Here is a 6,948-nt window from a genome sequence, read left to right as displayed (position 1 = left end):
CTCAAGTTAAAGCAGAACACCAGAAACCCTATGGTTCATTACAGCAGTTGAAGATTTCAGAGTGGAAATGGGATCATATTGTAACAACCCAACTTTTTCCGTTTACTATCGTTACTTGTCCGTAAGTATTTAACAGTGGTTACTTAGACTTGTGTGTTTAATAGAATTAAATACATGCTTATTAGAGAGATTCTTGAATTAATAGGTTATATTAATTTATGAATTTATTTTGGAAAGTGATTAACTAGAAAACGTTATGATTAAGTTAATCGCCTTGAAAGCTTTTCAGGTTACGGATCTCAGAAAAATGACGAAATAATTATTTTCAATAATTATTAACTTTAAGAAAAACTAATTTAATTTATTATTTATTTAATGAATTAAATTCGGTGATTTTGTTTCAACGACTAGTTAACGTTCCGGAGACCTGGTACAGTTAACGGCACTCGAAACGGACCACACGCATACCAAGAGTTAAGCAAAAACGAGCCTGAAACGCCACAAAAGGGCCATTCGGCCGAACCCTCCCCAACACCCCTTAATTGGATTGTTTTGGTCCATTACTTGCTAGTTGGATCATTAGTGGGAAGTATTAGGCTCTAAACCTAGATATAAAAGGAAATTAGAAAGCTAGGAGCCTCATAATTCACCTAATTCAATCGACACTCTCCCCTCTCCCTCTCTCTCTTGGCCGTCGGCTACCATCACACCACCACCACCTTCAAAAGTCGAAATTATAAGAAACCTTCGACACGAACGTCGTTCTACGCATCGTTCTCTATGTGGTAGTATAAGCAATATGATCATTAGAGGTATAATTGTTAACCCTAGTTTTTATAAATCTGAATTTTGTTCAATTACATAGTGTAATCAAGTGTAGTGCTCAATTAATGGTGTCTAGTGTTGTTATTTATCGTTTGATTGCGTAATTAACGTTGTACGTATGAAAAACGAATTTGTTTCTTGTTGATCTGATTAAATTGACATGAGAACTGATCTTGTAACATGTTTTAATGGAAATATATCGAATATTTATTAATTTTAGACTCCGATTTTGCGTGATTTCGTTATCGTATGCTTAAGATATGCTTAATCGAAGATTTGACTAGGTTATGTGCATAATCCGAATTTTCGGAGTTGCATGCTTTGTTTTTTAGCTTATAAAAAGTGTACTACTATATTCCTTATGAAAATTTATGCAATTTGGACTTAAGATTTGCGTCAAAAGGTTATGTAATGCTCCCGTTATGTCAAAACGAAGATTTGGTTTTTAAAGTGAGCTGAATCGGTTTTCAAAGTTACATAAAAATTGCTAGAGTGAACTAGGAGTTGATTGAGACTTTGAGCTTCTGGAATATGTTATTATATATGTTACTTGACATGTTTCATTTGTATGCGAACTTGCGAGAACGTGATTTACCATGATATATATGCTCGTCTAAATGATATGTCTGTTTGATGAACAAAACTGATGAGTCTGTAAAGGTTTGCAAAACTGTACAAATTTGCTAAAGCAATGTTTCTGATTATTTTATCACTAAAATTTTGAGATGTTTTGAGATGACTCCAGTTGGCCATTCATCAAAATCTATTTTATACTTGTTAGTTGAGTCAGTCTGAGCACTATGACTTTGTGTACACTATGGGTTGACATGGTTTGACCTATAAGTATATACGCAATATGATTTACTTATTTAGGTTGCATTGTTCAGTCGAGATAGTTCGACAACCGTACATTTTGCTAAGAAATTACAAGTGCTTTTGATAAGGTGAGTCTACAATCCCTACTACATTTTTACAGGGATGAGATGCATGATTTTTCCAAATGTTTTACATATTAGGCACAAGTAACTTACAAAGAATATACATATGAGTTCAGATCAACAATCCCTTAGCTTGATTATATTAGTTACTTTGTAAGCTCGACTTATAGGGACAGTACCGTTAGGTTTGACAAACCTCGCCTAAACATGACAGGCATCTATTCTGTTGTTACTCGTACACTCAATCGGTGTAGCTCCATGATAGGGTAAGCTAAAGACGTGTGCTCAGCTCACGCAAAGGTTAAAGCTTTATAATAAAGTGCTCATGATAATGTATACTTTTCCTATGATGTTTTCTAAGAAAATCTTGTGGCCTAACTTACGAAATGATTTACTAAACCTGTAGTTTCACTCAACGTTTTCCGTTGATGTTTTTCATGTTTCATCTCAGGTACTTAGAGGCAGTGCTTCCGCTTAACTGAAGTTATTATGTTGTTTGCTGCTAGAAATGGACGGCGTCCAGCATATTTTATCGTTTTATTTCAAGAACAGATATTCACATTAAAACTATTTTATTCAAGATGATTTGGGTTCATATACATTAATCGTTTATGTCAAACGTTTTCCAGTTACATTTTCTTTAATAAATGACTTTGATTTGATAATTAATGCGAATACTTTTCGAAAACGTCTCATATAGAGGGTGTGACCGCTAAACTGTGGGACCAGGAGTTAATATTCCGTTAGTGGATTCTGACGGGGTATTACATTTGGTATCAAAGCAGATCGGTTACCTAGGACTAGGCTGCATTAGAGAGTCGAACGTTAGGACATCTATTGAGTCTAGACTGTAACCTTAGACTTGTTAAGTTATATGAACCCTAGTTAAACTAATTGCTATGCTACTTGATTTCTATAATGACATAATTACTAGATGAACTAACTTTGTGCTTTCTTTGAGTGCTAGATGACTTCTTTCAATCCTATCATTCTTTCCGACTCCGACACGGAATCCGAGGAAACCGTGCAAGTGCAAGGAAATACGATACTCGAGTTTGTAGATGATACCGAGTCAGCACCCAAGATGGAAACCGAGCAGGAGGATGAGCCCAAGGGAAAAGAACCGGAAGAGAATCCCGAGGAAGACTCGGAACCCAAATCCGAATCTGAACCTGACTTACCTGATTCACCCTAGTCACCTTTTGTTAATCCCGACTATGTTAACCCCTACGGACCGAGAGGCCATCGTAGGATACCGAATGGACCTGCTCGAGCTAGAAACCCATTTTACAAGAGTTTTCGCTATGATAACCAATCACTTGAGATGTGTCGCCATTTTCATCCCTATGATGCTTCTACATCTACTTCTAAACCTAGTACCTCCACTGCTGCTGCTAATGACAACAACCCTAGTGACCACACGTTATGAGTTGAAAACTTGGAGAAGATGGTCGAATATTTGTTGAAGGAGCTTCAAAAATGCAAATAGAGATCGCTTGTTTAGACTTGTTCCACAATATTTAATACTATTTGAATATTACTGTTTATTGTTTGATATTTGCACATACATTGCTAGATGTAGTTTTACTTATGTTGTTTTGCTTATGACATGAGAGATATGTTACTTTCGTTGGTTATGCATGATGTTTGAACAAGATTTTTAATATATTATGTGTTAATGATTGATCATGCTTAGTGTTGCTACTACTATTGTTAATTAGTGATAATGCTACTAGTGTATATTGTCCTTACTACTACAACTACTACACGCTATGTATCGCTATTACTTATCATTAGTCCTACTAAAATCACTATGATTTAATATTATCTACTATGCATCATTTCGTTGCTAGTATAATTTTTATATGTCGATTTCAATGACGCTAACCGAATGTGTTATCTTGACCAGAAAGATAATGCCGCCCAAGCCAGTTTCCCAAGCTGATGTACGTCAGTGGATCTCCAAAGGATTGACCGAGGCCGTGGCAGAACTCCGTAATGGAACCAACAGCAACAATGTGAATGCTACCAATCAGCGAAACCAGGACGTAACTAATACTCAGAACAATGGACAAGCAGGGTGTACGTACAAGACTTTATTGAGTTGTGAACCACACTCGTTTAATGGTACCGAAGGTCCAGTTGGTTTGACTTGTTGGTTTAAGAAGCTTGAGTCTGTTTTCCATATCAGCGGTTGTAGAGATGCGGATAGAATGAAGTTTGCATCATGTAAGCTATCTGATGGTGCTTTAACATGGTGGAATACTTATGCAAATTCCGTAGGTATGGATCAGGCTTTTGAGACTCCATGGGAGGATTTGAAACGACAGATGATCGAAGAGTATTGTCCCTACACTGAAACTGTTAAGATGGAGCGGGAACTCCAAAACTTGAAGCTAGTGGGTACTAATCTAGCCAGTTACAACAAGAGATTCTTTGAGCTTGCTCTCATGTGTCCGCATATGGTTACTCCCAAACGCCACAAGATCACTCTGTATGCGAAAGGTTTTACCGAGAATATTCAAAGAGGTGTGACTACTTCGAAGCCGAGAACTATACAAGAGGCTGTTGAGATGGCTAGTGAGTTGATAGACCAAGCTGAACGGCGAGGGAAGACTCCTGCCTCAAATGAGACTAAAACTTATGATAACAAGAGGAAATGGAACAATAATAACAACTCGGCAAAGAATTTCAATCAGCAGCCCTTTAAGAAACAAGATACTGCTAAGGGCAACACTGCAACTTCGAATGCTAGTTCTGGTTATAAGAGAAAGTTACCGTTGTGTGCTAAGTGTAATAGGCATCACCCAGGAGATTGTATGAAGAGGTGTGATAAGTGTAAGAAGAATGGACACGTGGCTGCCGAGTGTAGAGCTGGTACGAATATGCGCTATGGGTGCGGAAAAGAAGGTCATTTCCAGAAGGATTGCCCAACTGCTAGTAAGATTGCTGAACCTGCTAGAGGAAGGGCTTTCAACATTAACTCTAATGAAGCTCGTCATGATCCTAAGCTAGTCACGGGTACATTTCTTTTCGATAATCAACATGTTTATGTACTTTTTGATTCTGGAGCTGATAGAAACTTTGTGTCTAGAGATTTTTACCATAATCTTAAGAATCCTGTATCGTCATTAGAAAACTTATACTCTATAGAACTAGGGAATGGTAATCTAATGAGTGCTGATAAGGTTTACCGTGATTGTACTTTGAATTTGGCTGGAATGTCATTTAAGATAGATGTGATACCGATTAAGCTACGAAGTTTCGACCTTGTGGTTGGAATGGATTGGTTAGCCGAGAATAGAGCAGACATCATTTGCCATCATAAGGCAATTCGCATTCCTGTTATTGAAGGTGAACCTCTAATGGTGTATGGAGAGCGAAGCAATACGCTGTTACATTTTATTAACTATTTGAAGGTGCAAAAACACATGAGAAAGGGTTGTCTTGCTATGCTGGTTCACGTGAGCAAAACTGAATCTGAAGGCAAGAAACTCGAAGATGTACCCATTGTTAGAGAATTTCCCGATGTTTTTCCCAATGAGCTACCCGGATTACCTCCACATAGAGATGTAGAGTTCCAGACTGATTTAGTTCCTGGAGCAGCACCAGTAGCGTGTGCACCCTATAGACTTGTACCACCAGAATTGCAAGAGTTGTCTAGTCAACTGCAAAAGCTTTTAGACAAAGGATTCATTCGATCGAGCTCGTCACCATGGGGAGCTCCAGTACTGTTTGTGAAGAAGAAGGATGGATCTATGAGACTCTGTATTGATTACAGGGAGTTGAATAAGTTAACTATCAAGAATAGATATCCATTGCCGAGAATTGATGATTTGTTTGATCAATTGCAAGGATCAGCGTGTTACTCTAAGATCGATCTACAATCAGGTTATCATCAAATTAGAGTAAAGAAGACAGATATACCGAAGACAGCGTTCAGGACACGCTATGGTCATCATGAATTTACTGTAATGCTGTTTGGATTGACGAACGCACCGGCTGTGGTCATGGATCTCATGAACCGTGTGTGTACGCCATATCTAGACAAAAGTTTGTTATTGTGTTTATCGATGATATTTTGGTATACTCTAAGAATGAGGAGGAATATGAACACCATCTCTGTTTATTACTAGAGATGCTCAGGAAGGAGCAGTTGTACGCGAAATTTTTGAAATGTGACTTTTGGCTGCAAGAAGTGCAATTTTTAGGTCATATCGTAGGTGTCAATGATATCCAAGTTGATTCTGCGAAGATAGAGACGGTTAAGAAATGGGAGACTCCTATGTCGCCAACACAGATACGACAATTCTTAGATCTCGCCGGTTATTATAGAAGATTCATTGAAGGATTTTCTACTATTGCCCGACCGTTAACAGCATTGACTCACAAGGGTAAGAAGTATGAATGGACAGAGTTGCATGAAGCTGCATTTCAGTTGTTAAAAGAGAAGTTAACGACTGCACCGATTTTGTCTTTACCCCAAGGAACTGAGGATTTAGTGGTTTACTGCGACGCTTCACGACAGGGTTTTGATTGCGTGTTGATGCAACGTAAGAAAGTGATTGCTTATGGATCGCGACAGTTAAAGATACATGAGTTGAATTACACGACTCTCGATTTAGAAATTGGTGCTATAGACTTTGCATTGAAGATTTGGAGACACTATCTGTATGGTACTAAGTTTACTATTTTCACGAATCACAAGAGTTTGCAGCATATTTTCGATCAGAAACAGCTTAATATGAGACAAAGGCGTTGGATCGAACTATTGAATGACTACGACTGCGACATTAGCTACCATCCTGGTAAGGCTAATGTAGTGGCAGATGCTTTGAGTAGGAAGGAGAGAGTTAAGCCTATCCTAGTTAGAGCATTGAACTTGACTATTCGAAGGAACCTTACTTCTTAGGTACGTGATGCACAGTTAGAGGCGTTGAAAGAAGAGAATGTTGCTACTGAATCGCTTCGAGGAATCGATAAGAAGTTCATTACTCGAGATGATGGAACCCGATATTTTATCGACGGAATTTGGGTATCGAGGTTCGGCGGATTAAGGGAACTAGCGCTAGAAGAGGCACACAAGACAAGGTATTCTATTCACCATGGATCCGACAAGATGTATTAAGATCTTAAGGAACTATATTGGTGGCCTAATATGAAAGCTGATATCGCTACTTATGTT

The sequence above is a fragment of the Rutidosis leptorrhynchoides genome, chromosome 8 (assembly GCF_046630445.1).
Source record: "Rutidosis leptorrhynchoides isolate AG116_Rl617_1_P2 chromosome 8, CSIRO_AGI_Rlap_v1, whole genome shotgun sequence".
Lineage (NCBI taxonomy): Eukaryota > Viridiplantae > Streptophyta > Magnoliopsida > Asterales > Asteraceae > Rutidosis > Rutidosis leptorrhynchoides.
Note: the sequence above shows the minus strand (reverse complement) of the source record.